Consider the following 19,494-nt stretch of genomic DNA (forward strand, 5'->3'; position numbering starts at 1 on the left):
TTTTTACATTTTTTTACATTTTTTACATTTACATTTTGTCCTTTACAGGGACATTTTTCCCCCAAATGCACCTGTCCAGCGCTTAGACCAGTCCCAGTGCTTAGAACAGTGCTTTGCACATAGTAAGAGCTTAATAAATGCCATCATTATTATTATTACCCCTGGGAAAAATTATCCTATCTTTGAAGTTGAAGGACAACTGTATGTATGTATGTATGTTACTGCATGTTTATATGTAAACTTGTAGTGGGCAGGGAATGTGGGTATCTACTCTTTTATATTGTGCTGTTCCAAGCACTTAGTATGGTATTCTGCACACAGGAAGCGCTCAATAAATACCACTGATGGTTAATAATGTATGTAGTATCCAGGTACATAGTATACAGTATTTTCACATATATATGTTATTACATTTGATATTTTCAGGAACTAGAGGTGTTTGGGGTATTTCCTATGATAACATGGTTTCTCCAGAGCTCTTGGTTAAGGAGAGGTTTTTTTTTTAATGGTATTTGTTCAAACACTTACTATGTTTTTAAGCACTGTTCTAAGTGCTGGGGTAGATAGAAGTTAGTCAGGTCAAGTGTAGTCTCCCAGTCTAAATAAGAGATAGAACAAGTATTGAATTCCCATTTTACAGTTGAGATGATGGAGACACAGAGAAGCGAAGTTACTCGCCCAAGGTCATACATCGGGCAAGTGGCAGAGCTGGGATTAGAACGCAGGTCCTCGGCATTCTCCCCCAAGTGCTTAATACAGTGCTCCGCACGTCATAAGTACTCAAAAAATGCCATCAGTGACGGTGAGAGGTCGTGGGTTCTATTCCCGGCTCTGCCACTTGTCTGCTGTGTGATCTTGGGCAAGCCACTCGACTTCTCTGTGCCTCAGTTCCCTCATCTGTAAAATGGGGATGAAGACTGTGAGCCCCATGTGGGACAACCTGCTCACCTTGTATCTACCCCGGCGCTTAGAACGGGGCTTGGCACATAGCAAGCGCTTAACAAATGCCATAACTATTATTTATGATGATGGTGATGACTCTGCGGCCTGTGATCTTTCCACTAGGTCACACTGCTTCCCTCCCTTCCTTTATTTCAAATCACTAGGCTTGATTGTTTGTCACTGATGTGCAAACACTCCGTTGCTATGCTGAGGTGGGCTCCTACTGTATTTTTAAAGCATGGGAGCTTAGTTCCATTTCCTCAGCTGGTGGGCAGGAGGGCGGTAAGCCCATTTCATTCAATCGTATTTATTGAGCGCTTACTGTGTGCAGAGCATTTGTTTGTGTCCCCTTCTAAGGTCTGTTATTTCAAACACTCTGGACTCCATAACTACCTCATTTTAGACAGGAGGAAACACCTAACCAAGAACAGTTCCCCAAGAAAGCCCCTGGTAGAGACAGAATGAGAACTCCACTTCTGGGTTTCCCATTCATTCCGACACATCCCATCCCTAAATACTATATATAAAGCGTGGTTAAATATTAGGCATGGCCACTATTCCGAGTCTTCAACCTCTGGGGAACAACAAGATGTTAGAAATGCTGATGATTGCTCATTAATTCTACTCTAATTAAATCTAATCCCAGCTCTGCCATTTCCTGTTTGAGTTTGGGCAAGTCACTTAAGTTCTCTGTGCCTCAGTTACCTCATCTGTAAAATGGGGATTAGATTTTTTTTTTTTAAATGGCATTTGTTAAGCGCTTACTATGTGCAAAGCACTGTTCTGAGAGCTGGGGAGGTTACAAGGTGATCAGGTTGTCCCACGGGGGGCTCACAGTCTCCATCCCCATTTTACAGATGAGGTAACTGAGGCACAGAGCAGTTAAGCGACTTGCCCAAAGTCACACAGCTGACAAGTGGCGGAGCCGGGATTTCAAGCCCTGACCTCTGCCTCCAAAGCCCATGCTCTTTCCACTGAGGCACGCTGCTTCCCATTGTGAGTCCCATGTGGGACAAGGGACTATATCCAATCCGATTTGCTTGCATTCATCCCAGTAATAATAATAATAATAATAATGATGACATTTATTAAGCGCTTACTATGTGCAAATCACTGTTCTAAGCGCTGGGGAGGTTACAAGGTGATCAGGTTGTCCCACGGGGGGCTCACAGTCTTAACCCCCATTTTACAGATGAGGGAACTGAGGCCCAGAGAAGTGAAGTGACTTGCCCAAAGTCACCTAGCTGACAAGTGGCGGAGCCGGGGTTTGAACCCATGACCTCCGACTCCAAAGTCCGTGCTCTTTCCACTGAGCCACGCTGCTTCTCTAATTAATATTACCGTTCATTTCCCCAGTGCTTAGTACAGTGCCAGGCACATAGTGAGCGCTTAACAAATACCATAATTATTATTATTATTAACTGGTCATGGCCCAACTTGGTAACATCTTCAAGGGCCGACTCTTGATCTCGACTTTCAAATCCTTCACCGGTTGGCCTTACCCCGTGTCTCAAATCTTGTCAATCCATCCATCAGCTGTAGTTTCTGAGTGCTTATTGTGTACAAAGCACTGAACTAAGCTCTTGGAATAGTATCGTACCACAGAATTGGTAGGCAAAATCCCTGCCTTCAAGGAGCTTCTACCTTCTAACGCCTTTCTGTCTGAGATTTTTCTCTCGCTTGTCTCTGTTGCCATCGATGCCTGGGAGATTAAGCACCTGTGTAGTGAATAGAGCACGGCCCTGAGAGTCAAAACGTCACGAGTTCTAATCCTGACTCTGCCCCTTGTCTGCTGTTTGACCTTGGGCAACTCACTTCACTTCTCTGGGCCTCAGTTACCTCATCTGGAAAACGGGAAGTGAGACAGAGCTCCACGTGAGACAGGGACTGTGTCCAGTCCTATTTGCTTGTAACCACCCCAGCGTTTAGTACAGTGCCTGGCACAAACTAAGCACTTCACAAATACCGTAATTTTTACTATGATTATTACTCGTTCTTTCCATTAGGCTTTTTGGACTAAGCAGAAAACGTCACCACACTCACCACCTTAATATCGCCACACAAGTTGAATCATTTTGCAGATATTTGTACAGAGTCTATTTGTACCTTTTTCAAGCTTACTGTGGGCAGGGAAATGTCTACCGACACTATTGTATTGTATTCTCCAAGCGCTCTGCATACGGTGAACGCTCAACAAATACCACTGATTGATGTATTCAATATTCTTCAGGTTGGGCTGGCTTGTCTTCCTCTTTATGACGCAGGACTTCCCCCCAAATTCTCCATCATCATCATCATCAATCGCATTTATTGAGCGCTTACTATGTGCAGAACACTGTACTAAGCGCTTGGGAAGTACAAATTGGCAACATATAGAGACAGTCCCTACCCAACAGTGGGCTCACAGCCTAAAAGCTCCACACTCTGAAAACCCTCCATAGCACCTGTTCCAGAGCATGTTCATTAAATATTGGAAGATCATGAGGATGATGATATTGATCTAAAGGAAGCCCAGCTTATTCCGGTATGTGCGGTACTGTTCTTTCCCAAGCACTTAGTACAGTGCTCCGCACACAGTAAGCACTTAATGAATTCGATTGAATTAATTAACGAATGAGTAAGCCCTGAAATTCTGGCTATGTACATAAATGCTAGGGGGCTGTGGATGGGGTGAATATCAAGTGCTTAACAGGTACAAATCCAAGTGCAAGGGTGATGCAGAAAGGAGACGGAGTAGGGGAAATGAGAGCTTAGTTGGAGAAGGCCTCTTGAAAGAGAGGTTATTTTAATAAGGCTTTGAAGGTGGGGAGAATGATGGTCTGTCGGATATGAAGGGGGAACTTGATCACTAAACAGGATATAGTGAGTGAAAGAATGATTGTAAAGCTCTTGGCACTCATAACATGCTCCATAAAAGCCTAGTAATGATAAGGAAGGGGCTCATTTCCTGCTCTGGCATCCAAACCCACCTAAGACACCCATAATTAGTTACCTACAATAAGCGTTTGACATTGTCTTTCATGCTGTGACCCGAAAAGCCAATTCTGTTGCTCTCACACAATATTGCTTCCTCCCCCGCATAAAAAAATTAAAAACCACTCATTTTCAGTGCCCATTTCCCTCATCTGGGATAACTAGCTAGTCCAGTTTCCACAGGACTACGCTGGTATGGGTTTATAGGCCCGTTGATTGCTCATTTAGGGTTCTGAATATCCTCAAGTCCTGCCCTCTTACATATCCTTCCCCCTTAACTCATTTTAGACCCTCCTCATCGTTTGTTCCCCAGACTCAATTTCATTTGTTCTAGGCTGTCATCCTGATTTTCTTCTAAGGAGCAGCACTGCCTAGTGAAAAGAGTCTGGGTCTGGGAATCAGAGGATCCTGGGTTCGAATCCCAGTTCTGCCAATTGCTTGCTGTGTGATCTTGGGCAAGTCACTTAACTTTTCTGTGCCTCAGTTTCCTCACCTGTTAAATGGGGTTTCCATCCCTGTCCTCCCTCCTGCTTAGGCTGTGAACCCCAAGCGGGACAGGGACTGTGTCTGAACTTACTAACTTGTACCTATCCCAGCATCATCATCATCAATCGTATTTATTGAGCGCTTACTATGTGCAGAGCACTGTACTAAGCGCTTGGGAAGTACAAATTGGCAACATATAGAGACAGTCCCTACCCAACAGTGGGCTCACAGTCTAAAAGGGGGAGACAGAGAACAAAACCAAACATACTAACAAAATAAAATAAATAGTGCTTAACACATAGTATGCATTGAACAAAAACTATTATTATTGTTCCAATTTAAAGAGGATTTCTCTGAAAATTTCAAATGTAAAATAGGAATTCCTCTCACCTCAGAGTTTTGGGGTTTTTTTTAATTTTTTACAACCTCTTAACCTAAAAGATCTGGAATCCTTGTAAGAGTCAAAGGAGCTCAGGCCTCTGGGGCAATGGAGGTGATGGCCCCCATAGGTTTTTGAGCTGGACTTTCAGGTTTGCTCACCTCTGCTCTCCAAAAAGACCCCATAAGGTGACTGGTCTGTAAGCCCTCCTGTTTTCTCCCTATCCCTTTGAGAATCAATCAATCAATCAATTGTATTCATCGAGCGCTTACTGTGTGCAGAGCACTATACTAAGCGCTTGGGAAGTATAAGTTGGCAACATATAGGGACGGTCCCTACCCAACAGTGGGCTCACAGTCTAGAAGGGGGAGACAGAGGACAAAACCAAACATATTAACAAAATAAAATAAATAGAAGAGATATGTACAAGTAAAATAAATACATAAATAGAGTAATAAATATGTACAAACATATATACATATATACAGGTGCTGTGGGGAAGGGAAGGAGGTATGGCGGGGGGGAAGCAATGTGGAAAGAGCATGGACCTTAGAGTTAGAGGACTTACATTCTAATCCTGGCTCTTCCACTTGCTTGCTGTGTGACCTTGGCCAGTCACTTAACTTCTCCCTGCCTCAGTTTCCTCGACTATAAAATGGGAGCTCAATACCTGTTCTCCCTCCGACTCAAGACTGGGATCCCCATACGGGACAGGGATTGTGTCCGGCCTAATTCTTCTAGACTGTGAGCCCACTGTTGGGTAAGGACCGTCTCTATATGTTGCCAACTTGTACTTCCCAAGTGCTTAGTACAGTGCCCTGCACACAGTAAGCGCTCAATAAATACGATTGAATGAATGAATACGTTGCCAACTTGTGCTTCCCAAGCACTTAGTACAGTGCTCTGCACACAGTAAGCACTCAATAAATGCCAGTGAATGAATGAAGCAGGAATCACGGCTGTGGATTTGTTAATGAACGAATGAATGAATGACAAGTAGGAATAACGGCTGATGAATGAATGAATGAAGTAGGAATCACGGCTGCGGATTGGTCAATGAACGAACAAATGAATGACAAGTAGGAATCACGGCTGCGGATTTGTTAATGAACGAATGAATGAATGACAAGTAGAATAACGGCTGATGAGTGAATGAATGAAGTAGGAATCACGGCTGCGGATTGGTCAATGAACGAACGAATGAATGACAAGTGGGAATAATGGCTGCGGATTGGTCAATGAACGAATGAATGAATGACAAGTAGGAATAACGGCTGATGAATGAATGAATAAAGTAGGAATCACAGCTGTGGATTGGTTAATGAACGAACGAATGAATGACAAGTAGGAATAAGGGCTGATGAATGAATGAAGTAGGAATCCCGGCTGCGGATTGGTCAATGAACGAATGAATGAATGACAAGTAGGAATAACAGCTGCGGATTTGTTAATGAACGAATGAATGAATGACAAGTTGGAATAACGGCTGATGAACGAATGAATGACAAGTAGGAATCACGGCAGCGGATTGGTCAATGAACGAACAAATGAATGAAAAGTAGGAATCACGGATGCAGATTTGTGAATGAATGAGTGACAAGTAGGAATAACGGCTGATGAATGAATGAATGAATGAATGAAGTAGGAATCACGGCTGCGGATTGGTCAATGAACGGATGAATGACAAGTAGGAATCACGGCTGCGGATTTGTTAATGAACGAATGAATGAATGACAAGCAGCAATCACGGCTGATGAATGAATGAATGAACGAAGCAGGAATCACGGCTGCGGATTGGTCAATGAACGAATGAATGAATGACAAGTAGGAATCACGGCTGATGAATGAATGAACGAAGTAGGAATCCCGGCTGCGGATTGGTCAATGAACGAATGAATGAATGACAAGTAGGAATCACGGCTGATGAATGAATGAACGAAGTAGGAATCCCGGCTGCGGATTGGTTCAGCGCGGATCACGTGACGGGCCCCGCCCTCAGCGGAGGGGGGGCGAGGGGCGGGGGGATGGGGGGCGTGGTCACATAACGGAGGGAGGGGATAGGCTAGCGGCGAGGAAAGGGGGCGTGGCCACGGATCAGGTTAGCGGCGAGGAAAGGGGCGTGGCCACGGAACGGAGAGCGGGGATAGGCTAGATCCGAGAAAGGGGGCGGGGACACGGGCGGGGAAGGGGGCGTGTCCCGGGGAGGTGGGCGTGGCTTCCCGCCTGCGCCAATCACGGGCGGCCCGAGGGGGCGGGACGATGACGTCACCGCGGAGAGCGGCCAATCAGCGCGGGGCAGCGCGGCACGCATTTCTAAGGCGACGGCGGGGGCGCCTGCGGGTAAGAGGAGTCCGCTCCCCCCCCACCCCTGACCCCTGACCCCTGACCTCTGACCTCTGACCCCTCTCAGGTCAGGGAGGCCTCGGCCCCCACCGCCCCCACCAATGACCCTGCGCTAAGCGCTTGGGAGGGGGCCACACAGTAGCCATCAGCGGCACTTATTGAGCTCTTACCGTCTGCAAAGCACTGTGATAAGCGCTTGGGACGGGACAGCAGGAGAGGGATCAGGGCTGTTGATTGCGCGTTATCATCATTATTATCATTATTATTATTATGTTGCTCACGGTGTGCAAAGCACTGGTCTAAGGGCTTGGGAGAGGGCCAGAGAATAGTGATCAGGGCTGTTGATTGGGTGTTATCATTATTATTATCATTATTTTTATAGTGCTCTGCACATATTACAGTGCTCTGCACATAGTAAGCGCTCAATAAATACGATTGATTGATTATTATCATTATTTTTATTATTATTATGTTGCTCACGGTGTGCAAAGCACTACTCTGAGCGCTTGGGAGAGGGCAAGAGAATAGTGATCAGGGCTATTGATTGTGCTTTATTGGTATTATTGTGTTATTATCATTATTATTAAGTTGCTCACTGTGTGCAAAGCACTACTCTAAGCGCTTGGGAGAGGGCAAGAGAATAGTGATCAGGGCTATTGATTGGGTGTTATCATTATTATTATTATTATGTTGCTCACGGTGTGCAAAGCACTACTCTAAGCGCTTGGGAGAGGGCAAGAGAATAGTGATCAGGGCTATTGATTGGGTGTTATCATTATTATTATCATTACTATTATTGTTATTATGTTGCTCACGGTGTGCAAAGCACTACTCTAAGCGCTTGGGAGAGGGCAAGAGAATAGTGATCGGGGCTATTGATTGGGCATTATTGTTATATTATTATTATTATGTTGCTCACGGTGTGCAAAGCACTACTCTAAGCGCTTGGGAGAGGGCCAGAGAATAGTGATCAGGGCTATTGATTGTGCTTTATTGGTATTATTGTGCTATTATCATTATTATTAAGTTGCTCACTGTGTGCAAAGCACTACTCTAAGCGCTTGGGAGAGGGCAAGAGAATAGTGATCAGGGCTATTGATTGGGTGTTATCATTATTATTATTATTATGTTGCTCACGGTGTGCAAAGCACTACTCTAAGCGCTTGGGAGAGGGCAAGAGAATAGTGATCAGGGCTATTGATTGGGTGTTATCATTATTATTATCATTACTATTATTGTTATTATGTTGCTCACGGTGTGCAAAGCACTACTCTAAGCGCTTGGGAGAGGGCAAGAGAATAGTGATCGGGGCTATTGATTGGGCATTATTGTTTTATTATTATTATTATGTTGCTCACGGTGTGCAAAGCACTACTCTAAGCGCTTGGGAGAGGGCAAGAGAATAGTGATCGGGGCTATTGATTGGGCATTATTGTTATATTATTATTATTATGTTGCTCACGGTGTGCAAAGCACTACTCTAAGCGCTTGGGAGAGGGCCAGAGAATAGTGATCAGGGCTATTGATTGGGCGTTATCATTGTTATTATCATTGTTTTTATTATTCTTATTATGTTGCTCACGGTGTGCAAAGCACTACTCTAAGCGCTTGGGAGAGGGCCAGAGAATAGTGATCAGGGGTATTGATTGGGTGTTATCATTATTATTATCATTACTATTATTGTTATTATGTTGCTCACGGTGTGCAAAGCACTACTCTAAGCGCTTGGGAGAGGGCCAGAGAATAGTGATCAGGGCTATTGATTGGGCGTTATCATTGTTATTATTATTATGTTGCTCACGGTGTGCAAAGCACTACTCTAAGCGCTTGGGAGAGGGCCAGAGAATAGTGATCAGGGCTATTGATTGGGTGTTATCATTATTATTATCATTACTATTATTGTTATTATGTTGCTCACGGTGTGCAAAGCACTACTCTAAGCGCTTGGAAGAGGGCAAGAGAATAGTGATCAGGGGTATTGATTGGGCATTATCATTATTATTATTATTATTATTATTATTATCATTATTATGTTGCTCACGGTGTGCAAAGCACTACTCTAAGCGCTTGGGAGAGGGCCAGAGAATAGTGATCAGGGCTGTTGATTGGGCGTTATCATTGTTATTATCATTGTTTTTATTATTCTTATTATGTTGCTCACGGTGTGCAAAGCACTACTCTAAGCGCTTGGGAGAGGGCAAGAGAATAGTGATCAGGGCTATTGATTGGGTGTTATCATTATTATTATCATTACTATTATTGTTATTATGTTGCTCACGGTGTGCAAAGCACTACTCTAAGCGCTTGGAAGAGGGCAAGAGAATAGTGATCAGGGGTATTGATTGGGCATTATCATTATTATTATTATTATTATTATTATTATTATTATTATTATGTTGCTCACGGTGTGCAAAGCACTACTCTAAGCTCTGGGGAGAGGGCCAGAAAATAGTGATCAGGGCTGTTGATTGGGCTTTATTGGTATTATTATTATTGTGTTGTTATTATCATTATTATCACGTTGCTTACTGTGTGCGAAGCACTGCTCTGAGCGCTTGGGAGAGGGAAAGACAAGAGAATAGTGATCAGTGCTATTGATTGCACGTTATTGTTATTATCTTTATTATGTTATTAATATTATTGTGTTGCTCACTGCCTGCAAAGCACTGCTCTAAGCACTTGGGAGAGGGCAAGAGAATAGTGATCAGGGCTATTGATTGGGCGTTATCATTATTATTATTATTATTATTATTATGTTGCTCACGGTGTGCAAAGCACTGCTCTAAGCGCTTGGGAGAGGGCCAGAGACTAGTGATCAGGGCTATTGATTGGGCATTATTGGTATTATTATTGTGTTGTTATTATCATTATTATTATGTTGCTCACTGTGTGCAAAGCACTGCTCTAAGCGCTTGGGAGAGGGCAAGACAAGAGAATAGCGATCAGTGCTATTGATTGCACGTTATTGTTATCATTATCTTTACTATGTTATTAATATTGTGTTGCTCACTGCGTGCAAAGCACTGCTCTAAGCACTTGGGAGAGGACAAGAGAATAGTGATCAGGGCTATTGATTGGGCGTTATCATTATTATTATCATTATTTTTATTATTATTATTATTATGTTGCTCACAGTGTGCAAAGCACTACTCTAAGCTCTGGGGAGAGGGCCAGAGAATAGTGATCAGGGCTATTGATTGGGCATTATTGGTATTATTATTGTGTTATTATTATCATTATTATTATGTTGCTCACTGTGTGCAAAGCACTGCTCTAAGCGCTTGGGAGAGGACAAGACAAGAGAATAACGATCAGTAGTAATAATAATAATAATGATGGCGTTTATTAAGCGCTTACTATGTGCAGAGCACTGTTCTAAGCGCTGGAATTGATGTGTGTTATTATTATTAAGTTTACTGCGTACAAAGAACTGCTCTAAGCGCTGGGGAGAGGACAAGACAAGAGAATAGCGATCAGTAGTAATGATGATACTAATAATGGTGGCATTTATTAAGCACTTACTATGTGCAAAGCACTGTTCTAAGCGCTGGGGAGAGGACAAGACAAGAGAATAGCGATCAGTAGTAATGATAATACTAATAATGATGGCATTTATTAAGTGCTTACTATGTGCAGAGCACTGGTCTAAGCGCTGGAATTGATGTGTGTTATTATTATTAAGTTTACTGCGTACAAAGAACTGCTCTAAGTGCTGGGGAGAGGACAAGACAAGAGAATAGCGATCAGTAGTAATGATGATAATACTAGTAATGATGGCATTTATTAAGTGCTTACTATGTGCAGAGCACTGTTCTAAGCACTGGAATTGATGTGTGTTATTATTGTTAAGTTTACTGCGTACAAAGAACTGCTCTAAGCGCTGGGGAGAGGACAAGACAAGAGAATAGCCATCAGTAGTAATGATGATAATACTAGTAGTGATGGCATTTATTAAGCGCTTACTATGTGCAGAGCACTGTTCTAAGCGCTGGAATTGATGTGTGTTATTATTATTAAGTTTACTGCGTACAAAGAACTGCTCTAAGCGCTTGGGAGAGGACAAGACAAGAGAATAGCCATCAGTAGTAATGATAATACTAATAATGATGGCATTTATTAAGCGCTTACTATGTGCAAAGCACTGTTCTAAGCTCTGGGGAGAGGACAAGACAAGAGAATAGCGATCAGTAGTAATAATAATAATAATGATGGCGTTTATTAAGCGCTTACTATGTGCAGAGCACTGTTCTAAGCGCTGGAATTGATGTGTGTTATTATTATTAAGTTTACTGCGTACAAAGAACTGCTCTAAGCGCTTGGGAGAGGACAAGATGAGAATAGCGATCAGTAGTAATAATACTAATAATGATGGCATTTATTAAGCACTTACTGTGTGCAGAGCACTGTTCTAAGCGCTGGAATTGATGTGTGTTATTATTATTAAGGTTGCTGCGTACAAAGAACTGCTCTAAGCGCTGGGGAGAGGACAAGACAAGAGAATAGCGATCAGTAGAAATGATAATACTAATAATGATGGCATTTATTAAGCGCTTACTATGTGCAGAGCACTGTTCTAAGCGCTGGAATTGATGTGTGTTATTATTATTAAGTTTACTGCGTACAAAGAACTGCTCTAAGCGCTGGGGAGAGGACAAGACAAGAGAATAGCGATCAGTAGTACTGATAATACTAATAATGATGACATTTATTAAGCGCTTACTATGTGCAGAGCACTGTTCTAAGCGCTGGAATTGATGTGTGTTATTATTATTAAGTTTAAGGCGTACAAAGAACTGCTCTAAGCGCTGGGGAGAGGACAAGACAAGAGAATAGCGATCAGTAGTAATGATAATACTAATAATGATGGCATTTATTAAGCGCTTACTATGTGCAGAGCATTGTTCTAAGCGCTGGAATTGATGTGTGTTATTATTATTAACTTTACTGCGTACAAAGAACTGCTCTAAGTGCTTGGGAGAGGACAAGACAAGAGAATAGCGATCAGTAGTAATGATAATACTGATAATGATGGCATTTATTAAGTGCTTACTATGTGCAAAGCACTGTTCTAAGCTCTGGGGAGAGGACAAGACAAGAGAAAAGCGATCAGTAGTAATAATAATAATAATGATGGCATTTATTAAGCGCTTACTATGTGCAGAGCACTGTTCTAAGCGCTGGAATTGATGTGTGTTATTATTATTGTTTACTGCGTACAAAGAACTGCTCTAAGCGCTTGGGAGAGGACAAGACAAGAGAATAGCGATCAGTAGTAATGATAATACTAATAATGGTGGCATTTATTAAGCGCTTACTATGTGCAGAGCACTGTTCTAAGCGCTGGAATTGATGTGTGTTATTATTATTAAGTTTACTGCATACAAAGAACTGCTCTAAGCGCTGAGAGGACAAGACAAGAGAATAGCGATCAGTAGTAATGATAATACTAATAATGATGGCATTTATTAAGCGCTTACTATGTGCAAAGCACTGTTCTAAGCGCTGGGGAGAGGACAAGATGAGACTAGCGATCAGTAGTAATAATAATAATAATAATAATGATGGCATTTATTAAGCGCTTACTATGTGCAGAGCAGTGTTCTAAGCGCTGGAATTGATGTGTGTTATTATTGTTAAGGTTACTGCGTACAAAGCACTGCTCTAAGCGCTTGGAAGAGGACAAGACAAGAGAATAGCGATCAGTAGTAATGATAATACTAATAATGATGGCATTTATTAAGCGCTTACTATGTGCAAAGCACTGTTCTAAGCACCGGGGAGGTTACAAGGTGATCAGGTTGTCCCACCGGGGGCTCACAGTCTTTAATTCCCATTTACAGATGAGGGAACTGAGGCCCAGAGAAGTGAAGTGACTTGCCCAAAGTCACCCAGCTGACAATTGGCGGAGCCAGGATTTGAACCCACACCCTCTGACTCCAAAGCCCGGGCTCTTTCCACTGAGCCCCGCTGAGCGTTTAGTTACTGATGACTTGACACCTGTCCACATGTTTTGTTTTGTTGTCTGCCTCCCCCTTCTAGACTGTGAGCCCGCCGTTGGGTAGGGACCGTCTCTAGATGTTGCCGACTTGGGCTTCCCAAGCGCTTAGTCCAGTGCTCTGCACACAGTAAGCGCTCAATAAATACGATTGAATGAATGAATGAATGAGAGGCCCCATTCTTTCTAGACCATGAGCCCGTCGTTGCCAACTTGTACTTCCCAAGCGCTTAGTACAGTGCTCTGCACACAGTGAGCTCTCAATCAGTGTGACTGAATGAATCCTTGGGGCCCATAAAGCCCAGTTGGTCACAGCACCAGTATATATGTACATATGTTTGTACGTATTTATTACTCTATTTTATTTGTACATATTTATTCTATTTATTTTATTTCGTTAATATGTTTTGTTTCGTTGTCTGTCTCCCCCTTCTAGACTGTGAGCCCGCCGTTGGGTAGGGACTGTATATGTGTATATATGGTTGTACATATTTATTACTCTATTTATTTATTTTACTTGTACATATCTATTCTATTTATTTTATTTTGTTATATATATGGTGGTATATATATATATATATATGTTTGTATGTATTTATTACTCTATTTCTTTATTTTATTTGTACATATTTATTCTATTTATTTTATTTTGTTAATATGTTTTGTGGTCTGTCTCCCCCTTCTAGACTGTGAGCCCACTGTTGGGTAGGGACCGTCTCTAGATGTTGCCAACTTGGACTTCCCAAGCGCTTAGAGTCCAGTGCTCTGCACACAGTAAGCGCTCAATAAGTACGATTGAATGAATGAATGTTGCATCATGGTTTTCCAGGCGTTTAGTACAGTGGTCTGCCCGGGGTAAGTGCTCAATAAATACGATTGATTGAATGGCGAACACTGGCTCCACGGTTCAGCCCGGGACGTTGAAGGATCGCTCGGGTCTTTCCCCAGGCCTCAGTGGAGACCGAGTGACCGTTTTCAGTTAGATGTATATATGTTTGTACGTATTTATTACTCTATTTCTTTATTTATTTTATTTGTACATATTTATTCTATTTATTTTATTTTGTTAATATGTTTTGTTTCATTCTCTGTCTCCCCCTTCTAGACTGTGAGCCCGCTGTCGGGTAGGGACCGTCTCTAGATGTTGCCAACTTGGACTTCCCAAGCGCTTAGTCCAGTGCTCTGCACACAGTAAGCGCTCAATAAATACGATTGAAGGAAGGAAGTGCTCCACACGCAATAAGCGCTCAATAAATGCGATTGAATGAATGAATGAATGAGAGGCCCATCCTTTCTAGACCGTGAGCCCGTCGTTGGGTAGGGGTTGTCTCTATTTGTTGCCGACTTGTACTTCCCAAGCGCTTAGTACAGTGCTGTGCACACAGCGAGCTCTCAATCAATGCGACTGAATGAATCCTTGAGGCCCATAAAGCCCAGTTGGTCACAGCACCTGTATATATGTACATATGTTTGTACGTATTTATTACTCTATTTTATTTGTACATAGTTATTCTATTTATTTTATTTCATTAATATGTTTTGTTTCGTTGTCTGTCTCTCCCTTCTAGACTGTGAGCCCGCCGTTGGGTAGGGACTGTATATATGTATATATGTTTGTACATATTTATTACTCTATTTATTTATTTATTTATTTTACTTGTATATATCTACTCTATTTATTTTATTTTGTTATATATATGGTGGTATATATATATATATATATATGTTTGTACGTATTTATTACTCTATTTCTTTATTTTATTTGTGCATATTTATTCTATTTATTTTATTTCGTTAATATGTTTTGTTTCATTCTCTGTCTCCCCCTTCTAGACTGTGAGCCTGCTGTTGGGTAGGGACCGTCTCTAGATGTTGCCAACTTGTACTTCCCAAGCGCTTAGTCCAGTGCTCTGCACACAGTAAGCGCTCAATAAATACGATTGAAGGAAGGAAGTGCTCCGCACACAATAAGCGCTCAATAAATACGATTGAATGAATGAATGAATGAATGAGAGGCCCATCCTTTCTAGACTGTGAGCCCGTCGTTGGGTAGGGGTTGTCTCTATTTGTTGCCGAATTGTACTTCCCAAGCGCTTAGTACAGTGCTGTGCACACAGCGAGCTCTCAATCAATGCGACTGAATGAATCCTTGGGGCCCATACAGCCCAGTCGGTCACAGCACCTGTATATATATATATACATATGTTTGTACGTATTTATTACTCTATTTTATTTGTACATATTTATTCTATTTATTTTATTTCGTTAATATGTTTTGTTTCGTTCTCTGTCTCCCCCTTCTAGACTGTGAGCCCACTGTTGGGTAGGGACTGTATATATGTATATATGTTTGTACATATTTATTACTCTATTTATTTTACTTGTACATATCTATTCTATTTATTTTATTTTGTTAGTACGTTTGGTTTTGTTCTCCGTCTCCCCCTTTTAGACTGTGAGCCCACTGTTGGGTAGGGACTGTCTCTAGATGTTGCCAATTTGGACTTCCCAAGCTCTTAGTCCAGTGCCCTGCACCTAGTAAGCGCTCAATAAATACGATTGATTGATTGATTGATTGATTGGACTTCCCAAGCGCTTAGTCCAGTGCTCTGCACACAGTAAGCGCTCAATAAATACGATTGATGATGATGTTGATGACCGTCTCTAGAGGTTGCCAACTTGGACTTCCCAAGCGCTTAGTCCAGTGCTCTGCACACAGCAGGCGCTCAATAAATATGATTGATGATGATGACCGTCTCTAGAGGTTGCCAACTTGGACTTCCCAAGCGCTTAGTCCAGTGCCCTGCACCTAGTAAGCACTCAATAAATACGATTGATTGATTGATTGATTGGACTTCCCAAGCGCTTAGTCCAGTGCTCTGCACACAGTAAGCGCTCAATAAATACGATTGATGATGATGATGATGACCGTCTCTAGAGGTTGCCAACTTGGACTTCCCAAGCGCTTAGTCCAGTGCTCTGCACCTAGTAAGCGCTCAATAAATACGATTGATTGATTGATTGATTGATTGATTGGACTTCCCAAGCGCTTAGTCCAGTGCTCTGCACACAGTAAGCGCTCAATAAATATGATTGATGATGATGACCGTCTCTAGAGGTTGCCAACTTGGACTTCCCAAGCGCTTAGTCCAGTGCTCTGCACACAGCAGGCGCTCAATAAATACGATTGATGATGATGATGACCGTCTCTAGAGGTTGCCAACTTGGACTTCCCAAGCGCTTAGTCCAGTGCTCTGCACATAGTAGGCGCTCAATAAATACGATTGAATGAATGAATGAATGAATAAATGAATGAATGAATGAAAAGCAGCTAATTGCAAAGTGTAGGAACAGCAGGGCCTCTTTTCTCTCCTTCCCAGCTGTCTCCCGCCCATCCCTCCGCGAGAAGGAAAAACAAGAGCAGGAGCCAAATTGCCGCTCGCGTCTTCAACTCCCGTTGCGTTGCCAAAGGCCCGGCGGGTTTGGAAGGATTCCCGACCGCGGAAAAAGTCGGCTCGCCCCCGGCTGAGCACGGCGACGGTGAGGTGGGTCTCGGACGGTATTTGTTCAACGCTTACGTTGGGGCGTTTCTGAAAACGGAGGTGGGTTTCGACCGGCTAGGTGGAAATACGGAAACCATCCGCAATATGTTGCCAACTTGCACCTCCCAAGCGCTTAGTACAGTGCTCTGCACACAGTAAGCGCTCGATAAATACGATTGATTGATTGAGTGGTTGATCTGCAAGACTGCTCGCCTTGTGGCTTCCGACCTTAACGTCGGGCGTTCGTGGTGATTCAGCAGGTGAAATGGGATCGGTGCACGTCGGATCGGCCGTCGCTGTAATAATAATAATAATGATGGCATTTGTTAAGCGCTTACTATGTGCAGAGCACTGTTCTAAGCGCTGGGGGGGATACGAGGTGATCAAGTTGTCCCACGGGGGGCTCACAGTCTTAATTCCCATTTTACAGATGGGGGAACTGAGGCTCAGAGAAGTTAAGTGACTTGCCCAAGGTCACACAGCAGACGTGTGGCGGAGCCGGGATTCGAACCCATGACCTCTGACTCCAAAGCCCGGGCTCTTTCCAATGAGCCGTGCTGCTTCTCCCACGCTGTAGGTGACAGATCATCAGGTTTATGAGATTGGGCAAAAGAGACATTCATTCATTCATTCAGTCGTATTTATTGAGCGCTTACTGTGTGCAGAGCACTGGACTAAGCGCTTGGGAAGTCCAAGTCGGCAGCATCTAGAGACGGCCCCTACCCAACAGTGGGTCGGAGTCTAGAAGGGGGAGACAGACAACAAAACAAAATATATTATAGACATTTTTCCTAAGGCTCTTAGCCATGGCGGGTCAGGGGAGAAGCTTTGTATTTCCCCCAATTCCACTTAAAGAAGCAGCGTGGCTCAGTGGAAAGAGCCCGGGCTTTGGAATCAGAGGTCATGGGTTCAAATCCCGGCTCTAATAATTGCCAGCTGTGTGACTTTGGGTATGTGACTAGAGAAGCAGCGTGGCTCAGTGGAAAGAGCCTGGGCTTTGGAGTCAGAGGTCATGGGTTTGAATCCCGGCTCCGCCACATGTCTGCTGTGTGACCTTGGACAAGCCACTTAACTTCTCTGAGCCTCAGTTCCCTCATCTGTAAAATGGGGATTAAGACTGTGAGCCCCCCGTGGGACAACCTGATCACTTTGTATCCCCCCCAGCGCTTAGAACAGTGCTTTGCACATAGTAAGAGCTTAATAAATGCCATTATTATTATCATTCTTATGTCACTTCACTTCATTTCCCCCAGTTCCACTTAAAGAAGCAGCATGGCTCAGTGGAAAGAGCCCAGACTTTGGAATCAGAGGTCATGGGTTCAAATCCCGGCTCTAATAATTGCCAGCTGTGTGACTTTGGGTATGTCACTTCACTTCATTTCCCCCAGTTTCTCTTAAAGAAGCAGCGTGGCTCAGTGGAAAGAGCCCGGGCTTTGGAATCAGAGGTCATGGGTTCAAATCCTGGCTCTAAGAATTGCCAGCTGTGTGACTTTGGGTATGTCACTTCACTTCATTTCCCCCAGTTCCACTTAAAGAAGCAGCGTGGCTCAGTGGAAAGAGCCCGGGCTTTGGAATCAGAGGTCATGGGTTCAAATCCCGGCTCTGCCAGTTGCCAGCTGTGTGACTTTGGGCAAGTCACTTCACTTCTCTGGGCCTCAGTTACCTCATCTGTAAAATGGGGATTAAGACTGTGAGCCCCCCGTGGGACAACCTGATCACCCTGTAACCTCTCCAGCACTTAGAACAGTGCTTTGCACATAGTAAGCGCTTAATAAATGCCATCATTATTATTATTAAAATGGGGATTAAGACTGTGAGCCCCCCGTGGGACAACCTGATCACCTTGTAACCTCCCCAGCGCTTAGAACGGTGCTTTGCACATAGTAAGCGCTTAATAAATGCTATCATTATTATTATTATTAATAAAGGTCTCCAATCCTTCTTCCTTAACCCTTTACCTCTACTGAGACTCGCTGAACTCAAAAAACCAAAAAACTCAGAGGGTAATGTGCATAGTATTTAGTAAGCCCTTACTATGGGTTGCGCACTGTACTCCACGCTGGGGTAGATACAGCGCTTAGAACAGTGCTTGGCACGTAGTAAACGCTTAACATTTAACCGACATTTAGCAATGTAACCGACATCTGGTTATAGCTTTTCCAGCCACAGTGGTTCGACGGCCAAATGCATTGGGTAATAGTGGTAATCAATCAATCAATCAGTCAATCAATCGTATTTATTGAGTGCTTACTGTGTGCAGAGCACTGTACTAAGCGCTTGGGAAGTAATGAGAATAATAAATATTGCCGTGTTTGTTCAATCAGTGGTAGATTTTGCACCTACTCTGTGCCAAGCACTATTCGTTCATTCATTCATTCGTATTTATTGAGCGCTTACTGTGTGCAGAGCACTGGACTAAGCGCTTGGGAAGTCCAAGTTGGCAACATATAGAGACGGTCCCTACCCAACAGCGGGCTCACAGTCTAGAAGGGGGAGACAGACAACAAAACAAAACATATTAACAAGATAAAATAAATAATAGACTAAATATGTACAAGTAAAGTAGAGTAACTCATTCATTCCTTCATTCATTCAACATTCATTCATTCATTTAATCGTATTTATTGAGCGCCTATGCTGAGTGCTGGGGTCATTGCAGGATGATCAGATAAGATAATCGAGTGAAGTCAGTTCTGTTATGAACACATGGTTTTATTGCTCAATTTGGATACGGCATCCAAACAATGGGAGTGTTTCCACAGTAGGATCCGGTGCTAATATAAAATGATCGATAAGTTGTTGGCACCAGTAGATTTAGTGGTGGAAGAAGTCGG

At 43.0% G+C, this 19,494-nt stretch overlaps 1 protein-coding gene across 2 annotated transcripts in view; it reads left to right on the forward strand.

Annotated features, from left to right (window-relative positions):
• The first annotated feature begins 7,068 nt into the window (after positions 1–7,068).
• The window catches only part of LCLAT1 (lysocardiolipin acyltransferase 1), a 212,976-nt gene continuing 200,550 nt past the window's right edge, over positions 7,069–19,494 (forward strand). Inside the window, exons 1-2 of one of the 2 annotated variants that reach the window (XM_038751453.1) lie at positions 7,069–7,120; positions 16,499–16,663. The gene's annotated coding sequence lies outside the window, so the exon portion shown is untranslated. Of the gene's footprint in view, positions 7,121–16,498; positions 16,664–19,494 lie in introns of those variants that run through there. The other variant, XM_038751454.1, reaches the window with a different exon arrangement.

Source organism: Tachyglossus aculeatus, chromosome 9, assembly GCF_015852505.1.
Source record: "Tachyglossus aculeatus isolate mTacAcu1 chromosome 9, mTacAcu1.pri, whole genome shotgun sequence".
NCBI classification, from domain to species: Eukaryota; Metazoa; Chordata; class Mammalia; order Monotremata; family Tachyglossidae; genus Tachyglossus; species Tachyglossus aculeatus.